Below are 18,915 nucleotides of genomic sequence, written 5' to 3'. Positions count from 1 at the left end.
GGAAGTCAACTTCGGAATGCATATGCTTCTAAGCTCTGCAGTGATAGAGCATGACTGGATCCTACTTATTCCACCTCCCCCATCCCTTTCTTTCCCTTCATTAGGAGCCCAAATCAACTGCCTCTACCACCCACTCCAGGTACCAGTAACAATCATCTACCACCCACCAGACCCCACCTCGAACTTTTCTGAACCACTTTGATCCCTTTCTCGTATTTCTTCTTTCATTTTCCATCCCTTCGTTGATCCTTGGAAACTTCATTGTCTATATGGATATTCCTGATGACTGCTCCACTGCCCCATTTCTGTCCCTCCTCAACTCAACTGACTTCCTGCCCCCTCCTTTAATGTCTCTCACCCCGTGTAGACTTTAACCTCCTTGTGGGCAGGGATCACATCTACCAGTTTGGTGGTATTGTACTTTCCCAAGTGCTTAGTACAGGAGTCCACCCAGGAAGGACTCAATAAATACTGTTGATTGATTGATAGATGGATATAGGACCTGTTTTCAAAATGGCTTCTTGAAAGCCTGGTATTTGCAGAGATTTTGCTCAATGAGCATCAACTCTTTCTTCTGATTGCCACCTACCAGCCTTTATTGTAGTATCTGTCTCTTTCTCCTTTAGGGGAGGCATTGGATCTGATTTTTCCATTGTCCTCCCAAAGAGCATAGTGCAGTCATCTGAGCACATCAGATGTTCAGGGAATGCTATCGATTAATTGTTTCATTGTTTATTGCTTCTTCTGCCTGACCTCCGTTTAGGGAAATTCCCCTCCTGGCTCAGCTAAGAGTATTCTTAAGGACCTTTTAATTTGTGCTTGGTCTCCTTTACTATGTAATATTATTTGTTTAGATTATCTTGTACCTAATTTGATTTAGCAATTTGAAAGAATGGTGACCTTATCCTCAGGCAGGAAATGAACATTCAATGTGGTCTCACCTTGTACAAATGATGTCACTCCAACATATGGGTAAACAGATGCGTATTTATTTTGATCCCAGTTGAAATATGAAGAGTCTCCTCAGCATCATTAATTCAAATTTGTGGTAAGAAAGGGAAAATTGAGCTAAAAATCTGTACACTGAAATCAATGGATTATTTTGCAGTTGTCATGACCAAGTGCATGTGCCCATAAATAACTGTTTCTCCTGCCATTATAATATGTCCTGTCCAGACAAAAGAAAGATCTCTAAATCACTAACAGCATTCTATCTAACTCACAAAGTGGAAACATCTGTTATGGAAAAACTGAGTGCATTGAAGTTTTGGTGTTCCCTATTGGTATACGGCTTTTGAAGTTGAGGAGAGCAGTGTTCTGCCAGATGTGAAGGGGGCGGACATTCTAGGAAGAAGGGAGGACGTGAGCAAGAGGGTTGACACAGCTTGAGAAGAACAAAGTGCACCAAGTGGGATGTAGTGAGAAAACAGCAAGTGTAAGTGGGAGGGAGAGAGCTGATCGAGTGCCTTAAATCCAGGTGTTGGGATTTTTTGATTGATGCAAAATTAAATAGGCAATCCTTGAAGGTTTTTTTGAGGAGTGGATAGATGTGAGCTTAATGATGTTTTAGAAAAATAATCCTGCTGCAGAGAAGGTGTGTACTTCAAAAGGAAGAGACTGGAGGCAGGGAGGTGAGTGAGGAGGCTGTTGGAAAAGTCAACCATCAGCATAGATAAGTGCCTGGATTAGTGTAGTGGCAGTAATAATGGAGAGGAATGGATGTATTCTGTAAATGTTGTTTATGTAAAGACCAATAGGATTTGGCAGCATATTGAATCCAGTCTTTGAGAGGCATTACTGTTAGTGAATAATACATAGCATGGAACCTAACCCAAAATCCTTAGGGACTGAGGAAGGTGAGGTTAATCAGTTCATTTATTTTCTTTAGTTTTCCTTTAGGGCAAGTATTCCTTTCATTGGTTCAGTTCTGAGCCCCAAAAAGCATTTAAAAAAATATTTATATTCAGTTAATACCCCTTCCAACTTGTGGTAGGTCACAGGTCAGCGATCAACTCTGACTTGAGTGATACCTCAGAAATGCAATGGAAGAGATAACTTATTCACGTCCCTTCGTTTCTCACTGTTTTATGGGTGTAGAAATACCTGTAAATCTAGTGAATTATTTATTGAGCTAGCTGATCCTGACACAGTTATGCTCCTGTCTGCTTCATCATTGTTCTTCTTCCTGCTCCTACTTGTAAATAATATATAACTCCCTGTTGCTCCTATTAAATTGTAAGCCTCCTGAGGGTAGGGACTCTGCCCTTTGTCTTTTGGTGAACTTTCCCAAGCACTGATGTGCTGCACTCGGTAGATGCTTAGTAAATACTGTCGATTGATTGATTTATCCTTGGGTGCAAAGGAATATGAACAATATGGTATGTTCCCTTCCTGTCTCATGGTGATTTTGAATATGCACTCATGTTTTTTTTATCATATCAGTAGACACATGTTTGGTAAAGGTGAAATGAGAGGGGTTTTTATTACAGCAGTAGAAGTAATAGTATTAAGTGCTTACTACGTACCAGGACAAAATATCCAGGTGGGCATTAGACATGGTTTCGGTCCTCCAAGGGTTCAATGTCTTAAAATGTGAGGAGACTGAAGAGATTTGAGCTAGACACAAAGAAAGTTGGAGAAAAATGCTAAAGCAATATAAACTACAAGGCCAAATGCAAAAACTAAAGAAAAACCATCAGGTGTGTACTCTGACTACAGAAGAGGCGTTCAGGCTCCTTGTGTCTCAGAGTCTGTCACAACCAGTGGAATGGGAGTCCCATGGGGAACAGAGACAGAATTGGACCTGATTAATAATAATAATGGTATGTGTTAAGCACTTACAGTTGTGCCCAGAACTGTCATTATCTACTCCACAGATAAATACAGTGTTCAACATGTAAGTGCTTAACTAAAACCGCCGTTATAATTATTACTATTATTGTTCATTCATTCATTCAAATCGTATTTATTGAGCGCTTCCTGGCTGCAGAACACTGTACTGTGCACTTGGGAGAGTACAATACAACAATAAACAGACTCATTCCCTGCCCACAACTAGCTGACATTGTAGAGGGGAGACCTCAAATGAATGATAGATATATACTAAAGTGCTATGGGGCTGTGGGGGAGGATAAACAGAGAGCAAGTCAGTGTAATGCAGAAGGGAGAGGGAGAAGAGGAAAGGAGGGAATTATTCTGGGAAGGCCTCTTGGAGCAAATGCATCCTCAATAAAGCTGTGAAGGGGGGGAAAGTAGTATTATAATTATTGATCTATCACAACCCGCCCATGTTGGCGGGCGAAGCGGTGTGACCTAGTGGGTAGAGCACAGGCCTGAGAGTCAGGTTCAACTCCTGGCTCTGCCACTTGTCTGTTGTACGACCTTGGGTAACTTCTCTGTGCCTCAGTTAACTCATCTGTAAAATGGAGATTGTCTGTGAGCCCCATGTGGGACAGGGACTGTGCATTTATCCCAGCACTTAGTATAGTGACTGGCACACAGTAGTAAGCGTTTAACGAATACCTTACAAAAAAAAAAAAGTTTGAATTTTTTTGGACAACTGTTTGCATCTGCTCTGTCTTTCATGCTGGTATTGAGGCTGGCAGATTACAGTGCTGTACGAGTAGGGCTCAATAAATATCCTTGGTTGATTGAGCTTGGGATTGAGGATTCAGTACCATACAAGGGAGAGCCTGAAAGGAGAGGAAGCGCAACTGTCCAGTGGGGGCATTTTAAGGGGGATTTTATGGATTTGATATGAGGAGATTGATCACATCCTATGGAATTCTGTTGTAGCTAAAGACTTGTCAGTGGCTCAAGTATTTTGATTATTGATCCTTCCAAAATCCAGCTGCAATCTTGGATTCATTCCACATAATGTTATACTTGGGGCTAGGTTGAGGCAGTGATCCAATGCGTAGCCTTTGCTCACTTTTTCCTGTCCTTTGCTGCTGCTTCTCAGGGTTTATTTGTGCCTAAATATCCATTGTCTTTCAAATCCTTTTAAGAATGTATCTATGTACTATCCTTCCTTGCTCTTATCTAGGCAACTCAGTCGATTTTAGTGTTTCTGTGTGGTCTGAAATAACACTAGACTGTGAGGCAGGATTCTGAATTCTAGCCCTGGTTTAAATTCATTTTATACTCCCACTGACCTGGAACTCCCTCCTCCTTCATATATGACACCACCATTCTCTCCCCCTTCAAAGCTTTACTAAAATTGCATCTTCTCCAAAAGGCCTTCCCCTGTGAAGCCCTCAATCCCTCTACTCTCTTTCATTTCTGCATCACCTATGCACTTAGATCTGTACACATTAAGCACATAATAATGATAAGAATACTAATTGCTGTTTTCTCAAGTGCTTACTGTGGGCTAGGCACTGTTCTAAGCACTAGGGCAGATATAAGAAAATTAAATTGGACATAATCCCTGTCGCGTTTGGGACTCACAGTCTTAATCGCCATTTGGCAGATGAGGTAACTGTAGCTCAGGGAAGTTAATGAGAATTGAAGTGACTTGCCCAAGGTCACACCGCAGACAAGAGGTAGAGCCGGGATTAGAACCCAGGTTCTTCTGAGTCTCAGGCCCATGCTCTATCCAACACCCTCAGCCCCATAGCACTTAGGTGCCCAGCGGTAATTTATTTTAATGCCTGTCTCTCTCCTCTAGACTGTAAGCACTTAGTGGATAGGGAATGTCTCCACTGACTTTTTTATATTGTACTCTCCCAATTGCCAAGTGCAGTGTTCTGCACACAGTAAGCACTCAATAAATGAATCAATGTCATTGATTGCATCACCCTGGAAAATGAGAACTGTTCGATGAATAGATAAATCAATTTGGCTATTTTAATTAACCAAATGAAAACTTAAGGAAACAAAATATGGGAAATTGCTAGCCATCTTCCAAAAGATGGACATACCTGCACATATAGACTTGCACACATATATGTATATACACTTGCATATCTATGTATAGTTTTCTTTAACATTTGAAGATGATGCTACAGGTCTAATTCTTGTAGGATTGGAAAGATCAATTCAGAATCAACTTCCCCTCCCTTCATTCCAGCCATGTTTACATTGTTACTTCCACTTATTTGATCTTCAGAAACTAAAGGAGAAAGAAACATTAAAGCTTGTGCTCCCTTGACAGTTGTAAAATAGAGTTAATAAATCTTTTTCTGGCATGGAAAGGGCACATAAGTCTGTAGGACGAGGTTGTGTATTCATAAGTCCATGATAAAGTGAGGTTATTTCTGCAGTATATTTTAACCTTCTTTCCAAAGCAAGAGAATGCAGGCGGATATGCTGTATATCATGAGTTTTTGAGACGAAATCCATAGAAGGCATTACTATTCAATACTTAATGATAAGCTGTACTCTGTGATTTAACAGTGCCTAATCAGGGGTTCCCAAGATTTACTTGTGAATGTGTATAGACAATTTTTCTATTTTCCATGTCTAGGAAAGTGTCAGTATATTTATTTCCACTAACACAAGGAGCATTATCTAAAATGGCAGGCTTCAAGTTCTTGGTCTGTTAGAGAAATTTCAAGGTCTGACTCTGATCTAATCATGGCTGTGCCCTTTGTCTCCTGTGTGGCCTTGGGCAAGTCACTTAACTTCTCTGGGCCTCAGTTACCTCATCTGCAATGTGGGGATTAAGACTGTGAGCCCCACGTGGGCCAACCTGATTACTTTGTATCTACCCCAGCTCTTAGACAAGTGTTTGGCACATAGTAGGTGCTTAACAAATATCATAATTATTATTATTATAATCATTATTACTATCTGCAAATTATATTACTTGTATGTAGCCATAGGACTCGCTTTTTCTGTGCCAATTCCTTGTACTTGCAATTTCTATAACTTGTAATAGAGAACTTAAGCACTGTGCTTACAGGTTCCTTTTCATTTAAAAAAAACCCCTCCAAGTCCTGTGAGTTGAAAAGGACCCTCTTCTAGTCCAAGGACCTGTGAGAGAAGTAAGATTGCGTGCTGTAAATCTTGTTCAAATTACCCTCAGCTTCATGGGATTGGATTTTTACGTTTCCTTTCATCTTTGTGCACTGGGGACAGAATCAATCAGTGGTATTCATTAAGGGCTAACTCTTTGCCAGGCACTGTACTAAACATCAGGGTAGCTACAAACTAATCAGGTTGTACACAGTCCATGTCCCATATGGCGTTCACTGTCTTAATCCCCATTTTATGGATGAAGCAACTGAGGCACAAAGAAGTGAAATAACTCTCCCAAAGTGACACAGTAGACAAGCGGCAGAGCTAGGATTAGGACGAAAGTCCTTGTGACTTCCAGTTCTGTGCTCTATCCACTAAGCGATGCTGCTTCCTGTATGCACAAGGAACACTGTACTAAGCTTTTGAGAGTGCATAGTACAAAAGAGTAGACATAGACGATCGCTGCTCACAAGAAGCTTACAGAATAGAGGGAGTTGTATTTTCAAGGACAATTTCAGATACAAAAGAGTACACCTAGAACTGTTTTCCGGTTTCTCTGCATCTAGATTCTAAATTGGCTGTGAGTAGGAAATATGTCTGTTGTATTGTTATAGTCTATACTCACAAGTGCTTTGCAGAGTGTTCTGCACACAGTAAGCTTTCAGTAAATGAAATTGACTGAGCGAATTGACAGCTCATGACACACAGGTGTACATTTCGAACCCAGCTGACCTTGTATGCTACTGGATTATGACAGCCTCAGTCTATCGAAGGCCAAACTTTATTGCCCTTCTTCCACAGAATTCAGGCTTCTAATTACATTTTTTTTCCAGTGTCACCATGATTTCACTTAGGATTTTTGTATTTTTTTTAATTACTTTGTTAGCTTTTGCTTTTCTCGTCATACCAAGATTGCTTGTGGCTTGTCAACTTTTGAAATGAGACTTTGTTCCCCAAGTTTAACTCAACTTTCTGTGGAACCAGTGCTGTTTTCCACATCAGCACCAAGTTTTCTATGAATTACAGGGTAATTTATAATGGATGTCAAGCAGTTTCTACAGTGTGAACTTCCACTGATGAATGGAGTCTCTTCCACTGATGAAAGGAGTCCCTGCTTACCTTGTCAAAGGATGCAAGGAGAGGGTCAAGTCTTCCTTATTGCTCTGTTTCTTTTTGACATGTATTTATGTGCCTGCCACTAAATCACTGGAATTTAAGCATGTAATTATCCATTCTCATTAGCTAATGGTGATAGTGGCTAATAGGATTCTTTACCAATTTATGATTTTCTCTTTATCACCATTCACCAATGGTGTCATTTCAGGATGATCATAAAATTAGTTCACAAATGACCCTTGCTTTAAGGACTGAGCGGCACCTTGTAACGCAGATCAAAGGATTATTTATTCATTAGGGAACTAATTGTATTATATAGAGAAAATGACTCTCCAAAGCATTTGGCCTTTGTGTTCCTTATTAAATGTTCAGGATTATCAGAATAATGAGGCATTCACTGGGCCTCGTTCTCATCTTTCCCACTGTCAACCTCTTCCCCACACCCTCTCCCATTCCTGCCATTCCCTCTCCACTTATATTTGACACACTGCAGTTCTCCCCATTTCTCAAGGCCCTCGGAAATCACATCTCCCCCAGGCGACCTCCATTGATGATTCCCAATTTCCTCACCTTTTATTCCCCCAACTTTCATTCAGCCCTTCTGTGCCATGGAAGAACTTAGAGAATAAACAATATATTTACAGCTGTTTTATAGACTGCCTTGACAAGGGAAGGACTTCTTGTTTGGATTTCTTCAATTAAAACTGTGGTGCCCCTCCTACCCACTTCTCTGATTGCTTCCATCCGGCAGGACCTAATTTGGGGGAAATCTGTCTACTGAGGTCCAGTCGGTAGGAAAGCTGCCTGCTGAGTTTGCGGTACCAGGTCTCACCCAGAGGACAAAGAAGAGAACCTCCTGCCAGCTTTTCTCTTGCTTGGCCATGAAGCCCAACAGAAAACCTGGGCAAGACACTGATCCACCCTGCTTTTCATCCTAGCCCCACCCTCTCTTCACTTGGACTGCTTAGTAGACTTAAAAAAAGGAAGATTTACTTCATAAAGACACCTATAAAGTAGTTGATATTGGGAAATTGGCCAGATATGAGAATCTCTGACCAAAAATGGGGGGGTGTCATTTCAACTCACCTGCACTTTCACCTGGAGCCCATGCATGAGAAATGAGACCAACAGTTTCATGAGTTGATTTGTTTTTTGATGATGCTGATGTTTAGATTTTCATTATTTTTTTCTATTTCAAATGATATTTCCCAAGTGCTTACTACTTGCCAAGCACTGTTCTCAGTGCTGTGATAGACACAACATAATCAGGTTGGACACAGTCCCTGTTCCATAACTAAGTAGGAAGAGGATTTATCCCCATTTTACAGATGAGGAAATGGAGGCAAAAAGGTACTGATTTACACAAGGTCACACTGCAGTCAAGTGGCAAAGTTGGGATTTGATTCCAAGTCCTCTGACTCCACTAGGCCATGCTACTCTTTGCACAAAGAAAGCACTCAATAAACATGATTGAATTGAATCTCTTGATGGTCTAGAACTGTCACTATGGAGAGACCTAGAAATGAGAACCTCAAAACTCCATGTTATCATTTAGCTATTGTTTTTTTAAAAAAAAAAATTCAATTTTAGGTTTTTATTTGCTTTTGAAAAAGAGGGATATGGTTCATCTAATATTTAAGAGGATCCAATGTGGTACGAATAGAAGAGAACAAGTATATAGAAATGAGGAGGAAAGTATTGAGGAAAAAATGACTCAAACTGTGAAAAAAAGTATATCCAAGCCTGATTTCTTCAGTTTACGTTATAACACTGGTCACCAGTTAATGTTGAAATATAGACCTGCACTGTAGATTGTCACGGTCCATGTTATAATCCTTTAATTTGGTGAACTGGTAGGTGAATCTTCCCCTAAAGTTTGCAAATAAATAAAATAATGACTGATAAATGTTAGGGCTTCAGCTCTGCTGATACAGTGGTCTGATGGCTTTCAACCCACACTATCAGTTGCAAGGTTTAATTCTATGAGGTTTTCAGTGAGTTGCATGAAGGAACATAATTTCTATTGGGCCCATTGTCAAAGCTATAGCAAGTTTCACCCTCATATATATTCCTAAATTTATTCAGAGAGCAAACATTCTCAAATTTCAGTGGATTGAAATGATGTTCTCTGTAATCTTTTTATTTAGTGAATCAGTTATAAACATGGATTTTTTTTCCCCTTCTAAAAGTGATTTTGGAGCAGTTTGAAAGCAAAATCTAATTTTTGGGTATCAATGTAGGTGGGTAGGAAGTCAATATACAGGAGACATATTCTAGACCATCTTTCTAAATGTGTCCACTTTGACCCATTTAAAATATAGATGCACATTTTAAATAACATGACATGCATTTACTTGCATATTCCGTATAATCTACAATAATTTATTTTTGCTTGTATCCATTAAAGGAAAAGGTTTGTAGACTCATATTTCAAAATAAGGGCTATGATCACAACAGTACAAGTTTGGGATATGAGAAATCAGTGATAATGAAAGTCCAAATCTGAGAAGAAGCATTTCTCATAAACAACTGGTTCAAGGAATTAAAAAAAAGAGCAGTGCACATGGAGCGGAAGGTCCTTTCTTTTCCCAGAGAGACTCTTTTCTTCTTAGCTTTGAGGAGGGAAAGAGACCCAAAAGAGAGAAATACTGCAGTCTGGACCCTCCTGACTAATGTCCCAGCCCTTCCCAAAGTGGCTAAGTATCTTTTTTACCTCAGGTCTCCTTGTTTGAACAAGTACCCACTCTTTCATTCATTCATTTATTCTATTGTGTTTAGTGAGTGTGACTGGGGAAGTAGAACGCAACAATTGCTCGGACAGCGTGATCCACCACATGTGGAACCCAGGTCCTCCGACCCAACTAGGCTGTGCTGCATCTTTTTATGATCTAAAATAGTCATTACAGTAAGAGATCTGGAAATGATAACCTCAAAACTCTGTGAGAAGTTTTTTCATCACTGTATTCAGGTTGTGGTATCCTATTTCATGTTTTTGATTAAATGAATTGTCATTTTCCTACAGAGTATCCGGCAATTTAAGACAAAAGAGATTCTGCCCCGAGTAGAGCAACGCTAAGTAGATTCTCCCAGACTCGCCTGCCGATATTCATAAGGTAATCGGTTTATTGGATTTCCTGTTACTGAGGTAAATGTTGGAGATTGATGGCCTAAAAACACTGGAAGGAAGAGATCAGATTCTCATAAACATGAATCAGCATAGTAGGCAAATACTTAATGAGAGAGAAAAGAGAATAATCATCCTTCCCAAAACTCTCACTCTTATGACACACATTTTTGTTCGATGGGCTTATTTGAACTTCCCATCCGGGTACAAAACAGCCTGGTAGCAGGGGTACATGCAAACTCTGTATTTTCAGGAGCTGAACTTAAAAGCCGTTTCCGTATAAGGGAGACTTTCCGTATTATTTTCACGCATAGTGTAATAGAAAATCTTTTCCATTGGTCCTCCTTTATGCCCTTGATGTGGCTTTGTGTGTGACTGCCATATTGTCCATATTCTCTCTACCCAAGCCTTGGTCTTGTCCTCTGCACTTCCAATTCCCTGGAGTAGTGGGGCAAAATGTGTTATCTTAAAATGCCCAGGTTTGCTTCTTTTTTGACACAACAGCATTCATAAGATCACTTTAGAATATGGAGTTATGCTTTCTTTGTCTTAGGCAGCTTTTGTTTTATTTATCTCAACATTTGCTGCTGTTCATAAATTATAAAACTGCTCCTGATAGTCACACTCTTTGTAAATATCATGAAACAGGGAAAGTCCTTTGATACTGCTTTGTTGGGGTAAACTTAAGAAAGTTTATGGGAAAACATTCCATTTTTGGGAAAACATTCCAGTTCATTGCAATACGTCTATATCTAAGTGTACATATGATACTAATGGTATTTATTTTCATGAGTATAAAAGCAATGGTTCAGAGAAATATTTGGAGTACAAAAATTGCCATTATAATTACTCTTTGAAATGTTCCCATTTCTTTGGTATAGATGTGATTTTTATGAGTTTTACCAATCCTTCCCAATGAATTCTTCGGTTTTGTTTTATGGCATTAGAACAGGATTATCGATCCCAGAGATGCATCATCATTTGAAGAGAACTGGGAAAAATGGCCTTTCAGAGGAAACCTACCTAAAAAAAATATAATTTATCCCTTGCACCTAAGGATAGTTTAATTGTAAGAGGCAAATCAATTGAAAGGAGGAAAAATGAATAGGAAAAGCATAGGCAGTGTGGCAGTTGATTAATAGTAAGGGAGCTGGGTTTTGTCTCAGGATTTGTGAGGACAGATGTTTGAGGAAAAACATTTTCTAGAATGAAAAAAGAAACAATAGAAAGACCCAAGGGTGGACCTTTGAATCTCTGGTTTGGACAAGTTTAAGAGTTGTTAATAAGTGTCCTGTCGATCGCCTGGGCAGGACTTCCATACTGTGCCAAAACAGATCCTGAAAGGCTGAGAGAGAATTTAGTAATCTCAATGTTATTTGTTCTCAAATGTACTAAACTGATTTTACCAGTCAGCAAACCCAATGCATACTGAGTAGCCATCAAGCTTTTCCCAGGTAAGGAGTCACTTGAAAGCATTTTATAATCAGGAAAATAGAAGAACAAAATTAGCATTCAATCTCTTTTGAAAGGGCAGGCATATACTCTGTTCCCTCATCAGTCAACTGACGGTATGTATTGGGCACTTACTGAATGCAGACCATTGTACTATACAGTGCACAATGTAACAGAGCTGGTAGATGCCATCCCTGCCCACAAGGAGTTTACTTTCTACATGTGTGGTCTCTTCTTCCCCTTTTCTCTACCAACATCCTTACCCAAGTTTTTCACATCGGTTTTCTTTCACATCGGTTTTCCCTCTTCACTGCCTCTCCAACTTCGTATTTCTGTTCAACCTTTCATTGAAACCACAAAGACACCTAGACTGTAAGCTTAAAAGTGATTTTAATAATAATTTTGGTACTTGTTAAGATTTTACTAAGTGCTGGGATAGATACAAGTTAACCAGGTTGGACACCATCCCTGTTCCACATGGGACTCTGTCTTAGGAGGAGGAAGTAGGATCAGTCCCCATTCTCCAGATGAGAAAACTGAGGCACAGATAGGTTACGTCATTTGCCCAAGGTCACACAGCAGACACGTGGCGAAAGGGGAGTAGAACCCAAGTCGTCTGACTGCCAGACCCGTGCTCTTTCCACTAGGCCATGCTGCTCGTTGTCGGTAGGGACTGTGTCTACTAATTCTGTGGTATTATACTCTCCCACGTGCTTAGTACAGTAAGCACTCAAATACCACTGATTGATATCAACCTACTTATTTGTGTCTCTCTGAGTTGTATTTCAACCCCTGGAGATTTCAAATCCTTTAAATTAGTGTTAGACATAAAAAACAGACCTGCTAGTTCAACTTAGTCTAATGTACCTTCCAAAATTTCCGTGAATATGTCGAACTTCCTTCTTGGTTTGTTGTTTATTAAGGTAACCAAGTTTGCCGAAGGTGTGCCTGGGTGTGTTGGGCGGAGAGAGGGGAGGGGGACGAGAGTGTTACGTAAAGCAACATTCTGAACCAGTCGTCTGGGGAAGGAATGAGAGAAACCGGTCAACTCCCTGGCAAATTGAGAATCCAACTCATGGGTTCTCAGACAGACTCATTTTTATACTTTTCCCAGGCTTCATTTTTGTGGAAAAGAAGTGAAGCATAGCATGGCAAAGGGATTTCTTCTGATCCTTGCCCTGCAGGCTTGGAGCCAGCTGCACTGTTTTTATTGGAAGGGAAACATTTTGCAACTGGGAAAAGATACTTTTGTGGCCTTTTTTTGTTGTTGTTTTTTTTGTTTGTTTCCCTCTTTCTCCTGAAACCACAAAAAGAAGATGTGATAAGCTAAAATATAGGAAATTATTTTGATACATATTAATGATGTTAATTGTGATATTTAAGTTACTATGTGCCTCAGAGTGTACTAAGCACTGGGATGGGTACTTCACAAGAGGTGCATTGGAAATACTGAAAAACACATAGAAAATTATTCCACTTTGACATATAGGTAATTGTACAAGTTCTGATTATGTAGCCATTTTGACAATGAATCATTTTTCAGATTGTCAACCAACTGGAGAAAATAGAGATTTGTGGAAGGTATCAATTAGGGTGGAATCAAATAACTATAGTGTGAATGAGAATGGGCATTTTAAGGATTTGGAAGGTGAATAAGCAGAGGACAAAGAGAAGACTATAGTTATAGCTCTGTACACTTCACTGAGAGTGAAGTATATGTTACAAGACAATAGAACATTTGTTTTGTAAATTATGATGCCAAAGATATGTCTACATAGAACTGAATGGGTCTTCAAAGGGCATGATAGGCAAGTAAAGATGCCTCAAGGCCAAGTGGAAAGAGCCTGGGCCTGGGAATCGGGGGACCTGGTTATAATTCCAGTTTTGCCACTTGTCTGTTGTGTCTGTTACCTCATTTGTAAAATGGCATTCAAAGCCTCCTCCCCCTGATTTAGATTGTGAGCCCCATGTTGTGCAATGACAGTGTCCAATCTTATTTGCTTGCATCTACCCCAGTATTTAGTACAGTATCAGTGAAGAAAGAGTTATCCTACTTCAGTTCTGCCTAGAGTCACTGGTTGGATAATCTGTTCATTTTCCTCACACCCTACAAAACAGCAGCGTGGCGAACGTGGCCTGGGTGTTGGTGATGACTTCCCACTCGATGCTGTGACTTATGCAGAGTTGCCTTGGCTAGAACCACTGGGAAGACAAATGTGGCATCTGTGGTGGATCCCGTAAATGTAGAAAAGTTTAAGACACCAGTTTCCATGCATTCCACTGGCTTCCTCTGAATTTTGATACCCTGCTGATATCACATTCTGGCTGAGTCTCCCAGATCAAACACTTAATTCTAGAGTCTCCTTTTCATCTCCTGAATGACACATTCACATTCCTGAGTCGTTTTTCTACCTCCTTGTTTATCCTTTAATAATCAGTCATTATACCCTCTGGGTAACAGCATTCAGGACATTTTATAATAGTGTTGTTCTTCAGTTATGTGTTTGCCAGCCTCTGAGTAAGCTTCCTCAGACTGACCAGACGTCCCCGATGTTTTGCTGATCTAAAGAAGCATTTTGTAATCATGTATTTACTTTTCACTGTCTCTTTTTTATGGTATCTGTAAACATTTACAATGTGTCAAGCACAGTACTAAGTACTGGGGTAGATAGAAACTAATCAGATTGGACACAGTCCGTGTTCCTCGTGGGGCTCACACTCTTAATCCCCATTTTACAGATGAGGTAACTGACTCTGAGAGAAGTGAATTGATTTCCCAAGGTTGCAAAATAGATGTGGTGGAGGCAGGATTAGAAGCCAGGCCCTTCTGAATCCCAGGCTAGATCTGTTGTAGTGATATATGTGTGTGTGTGTGTGTGTGAGAGAGAGAGAGAGAGAGAGAATGATATAAATCAAAAATCTTATAAATCTGTAGTCAACTGAAGTTTTCCCTGTGGGTTATCATGTCATGTTAATTAGTGAACCACAGCTTATGTAAGCTATGAAAACATTCACCATTATTGCCTAAATTTATTCAGCTATTTACTTCATGACTTTGTAAAAACAAAGGTAACCTATAACTTTTAAGAATTACATTTTATTCAGATAATTATGGAAAAAAGCATGTTTAAACACTTGTTTTTGTCACGTATATGTCAAGCTTTTGATTCTGACTTGAAGACATGCCAGCTTTTGGTAAATGGGCTGACGAAAATGTTTCTCAAATGGGGATAGTGGAGGAGAGGTTTAGAGGATCGGGATAAAATAACTACAGAACAGCATGGATTCAAGGATTACGATGATGTGAAAAAGCCAGCTCCATCTCCTAAATTCTCCTCACAGCCTTCCTCTGTTTAAGTTCTCCTGCCATGTTGGAAAGGAGGGAAATATTGAACTTTTTGGTGGAGAAGAAATCCGTAGAAGTTATGAGGTGCATCACTGTTCCACTGTGGGGTATATATGCCTCTTACCTTGGCCTTGTTCGTTATGGGCAGGGAATGTGACTGCTATTTCTGTTATACTGTACTCTCCCAAGCACTTAATAGTGTTCTGCACATAGTAAGAGCTCAATAAATATCAGTGGTTGATCGGTTAATTGTACCTTCACGTTCTTTGTGGCAATGAGTATCTGCAAGGTGGTGTAATGTACTGCTTTGCTGCAAGTTTTTTTTTAAAAATATACATAATGTCTACTGGCTATTCACACTTCAGCCTCTGTCTAAATGAAGCCAATTAATGTAGTACACATGTGGGATAAACAAATCATGAAAAATAAACCTGAAATACAATTAATTCATTATGCTTTTCTCAAAAAGAGAATCTGGGCCACTCCAGCAAAGATTGATCCTACCCGGAGTCATTTCCCAGGATAGTAATTGCACACTTGTAGATGTGACTGAAGAAAAAAATACATGCAGGTGAAAAATCAACATCTACAGTAAATCTCATAAAGGAAAGAGCAATTGGAGGACGAAAAAAAAAAGAACTAGAAATCTCAGCAGAAAAGAAAATCTTTGCACTGTACTTATCTACAGCTCAGATGGGACTTTATTACCTGATATCTTCAGGAAAGAAATTCTAGGGAGAACTGTTTCCAATAGAAGTGAGGAAAAAAAGAAATATTGGTGCAGCATAAAAGAATCCAAAAACACTGATCAGTGCTTACTTTGAAATAATGAAGTAGAGAGAAAATTCACAATGTGCTTTCATCTTATGCAGGTTTAACATTTATCCTCCTCCCCTCTATCCCCTAACTTCCTTGGGGGCAGGTAGAAAATCTGGGAGGGGAGAAGAGAAGGGGAATAGCTATTCTTCTGTGTCACTGCATAATTCTAAGCTCTTAGTACCATATTTTGCACAAAGTAAGTGCTCCATAAATACCGATGATGATGATGCCCCCAGGACAAGCCTAACAATGACCCAGCAAGGAAGCAGTTAATAGAGATGTGACAGGAGCATGCCGAAGGAGGGGCCTCCCGGTGCACAGTTCTTCCATTGGGAACTTAGTAAACCTCGCTGGCCGTTTCCCTGGTCTCTCTGTTGGTCACCCCCACAGTCTAAAATGTAAGAGACCAGCCAGCTGCTCTGTCCTCCATACTAGCTGCAATGGAAAGGCCATGTCGCCCAGTGGAAGGAGAACGCACCGACCATCAAGAACCCCCAGTTCAAGTTCCAGCTCTGCCACTGGCCTGCTATGTGACCTTTGGCAGATAACCTAACCTCTTTGGGCTTCCATTTCCTCATCTGTGAAATTGCAAAGCACGTGGTGGGCAGAGAATGTGTCCACCATTTCCGTTGTTATACTCTCCCAAGTGCTTAGTACAGTGTTCCTCACACAATAAGCGCTCAGTAAATATGATTGATTTGTAATTAGATAGATTGTGAGCCCTTGGGAAGAAAGGGACTGTGTGTGTTCTGATAAGGTTGTATCTACTACAGCTCTTAGTCCAGACCAAATGCTTAATCAATGCCGTAATTCATTGAGAGGATCGGTGATCAGACCAACTGGATTTTGCTATCCTTCCCTGTGGCTGCTGTTCTCATAATAATAATAATAATGTTGGTATTTGTTAAGCGCTTACTATGTGCAGAGCACTGTTCTAAGCGCTGGGGTAGACACAGGGGAATCAGGTTGTCCCACGTGGGGCTCACAGTCTTAATCCCCATTTTACAGATGAGGTTACTGAGGCACAGAGAAGTGAAGCGACTCGCCCACAGTCACACAGCTGACGAGTGGCAGAGCTGGGATTCGAACTCATGACCTCTGACTCCAAAGCCCGTGCTCTTTCCACTGAGCCACGCTGCTTCTCAGCAAAGACAACCACCTCACGTCAGGTGGGAAGGGGAAAGGTGAGAAGTACTCCCGCAGGGTGCACTGCTAATGCCTTCCGAGTCTGAAAGAAATCAATCGAGTAATAATAATAATAGTAGAAACAATGATAATAATCATAGTATTTGTTAAGCACTTCCATTGTGCCAAGCACTGTGCTAACTAAGCTAAGCTGGGATAGATGCAAGATAATTGAGTGGCCACTGGCCCTGGCCCATGTAGGGATCACAGTCTTAATGTCCATTGTCCAGATGAGGAAACTGAGGCCCAGAGAAGTGACATGATTTGCCCAAGGTCACACAGATAAGTGTCAGAGTCAGGATTGGAACCCAGGTCCTTCTAATTCCCAGGCCTGTGCTCTTGCCACTTTAACACTGAGGAGCTTTTCCAGGGACCTCACTGTGACAATGCAGAATTTAGTTCAGAGGTGGAGGTGGATGTGTCTTCTGCCTTAGGTCTCCGTCTCTTGGCCCTTTTACATCTTGAAGCCTATGTTCCAATCAACTGGACCATGACCAGCATTCATATCTGCACTGACTACTCAATCTGTGGCCTTCTAAATTTTGGTTTCGTTGATATTTCCAGGCTGTTTCTGTCAGCTTTGTCTTTGACCTACAAAGCTTTAAGCGATCGAATGTACAGACAATAAACAAAGATAGGTATTTTCCATTTCTTTATAATGTTATTATTAATAGCATTATACTTAGTAATAATTATATTATGTGTATATGCCAAGTAATTTTTATGGAATTTACTTTGTGCCAGGCACTGTACTAAACAGTGGAATAGATAGATGCAAGGAAGTTGGGTTGGACACAGTCTCTGTCCCACGAAGGGCTCACAGTCATATAGATGAGGCATCGAAGACACAGAGAAGTTAAGTGGCTATCCTAAGGTAACACAGCACACAAAATGGCAGGGCTGTAATTAAAATTCAGGTCTTTTGACTCGTAGGCCTGTGCTCTTGCTACTGGGTCACGCGGCATTGCACTGAGCACTGAAGTAGATAAAAGATAATCATGTCGGACACAGCCCCTATCCCACAAGGACCTCAAAGACCAAGAGGGAGGAAGAACTGGTCCTTTATTCTCATTTTACAGATGAGGAAACTGAGGAGTCGAACGGTTTTTAACTTGCTTAAGATCACACAGCTAGTAAATCATGGAGTTGGATCAGAATCCAAGTTTCCTGAGTCCCAGTCCCAAGCTTTTTCCATTAGATCACTCTTCTTCTTCCAATAATCCAAGACTTTTTATTTCTCCAATGTTTTCTTACGTTCAGTACGATGGTATTTTTGATATTGGGTTATTACGGATCATTTGGGATAGGTTGGCTTGGATACAAACTAGCCTGTAAAAATAGGTTTTATTTTTCATTGCTAAGGGAGAGTGTGTAAAGGAATGACTGTCTACCTAGTGAGAAATCCAAGTTTCTTTTCTTCTGGAAAAAAAAGGAGTGTTACTTTGATCTAGTGTGCCTTGCCTAGTGGCGGTGGGAAGCAGTGAGCGTTGCTTTGATGCTGGTGAATCAAAATATTTTCTTTAAAATGACAGTAATTTTACTATAAAATGCCAATCAGGAGTGTGACATGTTAATTGCACTGTAAATGAAGCAAAAATCACATCAAGAAGCAAAGTGAAAATGGTTCGAGTAGGCCAGCATTAGTTTGCTGATGTTTTTATATTATTCTTTTGCTCTTAATTACATTAAGTACATTAGGACATTTAAAAAAAACATGCAGTCATAAAAGTGATTCTTTATATTAAAATAATGTCATCTTTTCAATAGTTACACCATATCAAAAACTGAAAAATCAGAATTTTTGGTATGATGCCTCAATATTTTAACTTTCCAAACTGGAACTCTCAGCCCCATATGCATTGAACTAAAACCTCAACATGTGATAATTTTGTGGACCATGCAAAGTGATGTT

The 18,915-nt window shown here is 40.1% G+C and overlaps 1 protein-coding gene across 2 annotated transcripts in view; it reads left to right on the top strand.

Moving 5' to 3' along the window:
- Positions 1 to 18,915, top strand: part of CDH18 (cadherin 18) — a 450,368-nt gene that overhangs the window by 127,300 nt on the left and 304,153 nt on the right. For both annotated transcript variants that reach the window (XM_029053976.2, XM_007655498.3), the window contains one exon: positions 10,100 to 10,190. The gene's annotated coding sequence lies outside the window, so the exon portion shown is untranslated. The remainder of the gene's footprint in view (positions 1 to 10,099; positions 10,191 to 18,915) is intronic.

This window comes from Ornithorhynchus anatinus, chromosome X3 (genome assembly GCF_004115215.2).
Source record: "Ornithorhynchus anatinus isolate Pmale09 chromosome X3, mOrnAna1.pri.v4, whole genome shotgun sequence".
Taxonomy (NCBI): domain Eukaryota; kingdom Metazoa; phylum Chordata; class Mammalia; order Monotremata; family Ornithorhynchidae; genus Ornithorhynchus; species Ornithorhynchus anatinus.
The sequence above is the reverse complement of the archived record's forward strand: the minus strand, read 5'-3'. Positions and strand labels throughout refer to the sequence as shown.